At 54.2% G+C, this 609-nt stretch overlaps 1 pseudogene; it reads right to left on the reverse strand.

The window, feature by feature from the left end:
• Positions 1–275: 275 nt before the first annotated feature.
• On the reverse strand, positions 276–392 carry LOC126299925 (5S ribosomal RNA; annotated as a pseudogene).
• Positions 393–609: the final 217 nt, after the last annotated feature.

Genomic DNA, 609 nt, shown 5'->3' on the forward strand with positions numbered 1-609 from the left:
CGATCTTTCTCCGTTTGATTCCCGTAAATTTTGGATCCCCGAAGAGAAGGAAGAAGGCGAGGAGGAGGAAGAGGCACTCCGTCTCCAGGCCACAAGTGACCCATCGGGACCATCCGACCGCCGTTTCATCCTCAGTTGAGGATGCGGATAGTAGGGGCAAGTGGTCAGCACACCGCTCTCCCGGTCGTTATGATGTTTTTCTATGACCAGAGCCGCTACTATTCGGTCGAATAGCTCCTCAATTGGCATCACGAGGCTTAGTGCACCCCGAAAAATGGCAACAGCTCATGGCGGCTGGATGGTCACCCATCCAAGTGCCGGCCACGCCCGACAGCGCTTAACTTCGGTGATCTCACGGGAACCGGTGTATCCACTGCGGCAAGGCCGTTGCCAGGAAGAATAGGAGATTAGTGTTTAATGTCCCGTCGACAACGAGGTCATTAGAGACGGAGCACAAGCTCGGCTTAGGGAAGGATGAAGAGGGCAAGTGGCCGTGCCCTTTCGAAGGAACGATCCCAACATTTGCCTTAAGCGACAGCGATATCACGCAGAACGTAAATCAGGATGGCTGGACGCAGGTTTGAATGCGAGTCCAGTGTGTTAACCACT

This window comes from Schistocerca gregaria, chromosome X, assembly GCF_023897955.1.
Source record: "Schistocerca gregaria isolate iqSchGreg1 chromosome X, iqSchGreg1.2, whole genome shotgun sequence".
Lineage (NCBI taxonomy): Eukaryota > Metazoa > Arthropoda > Insecta > Orthoptera > Acrididae > Schistocerca > Schistocerca gregaria.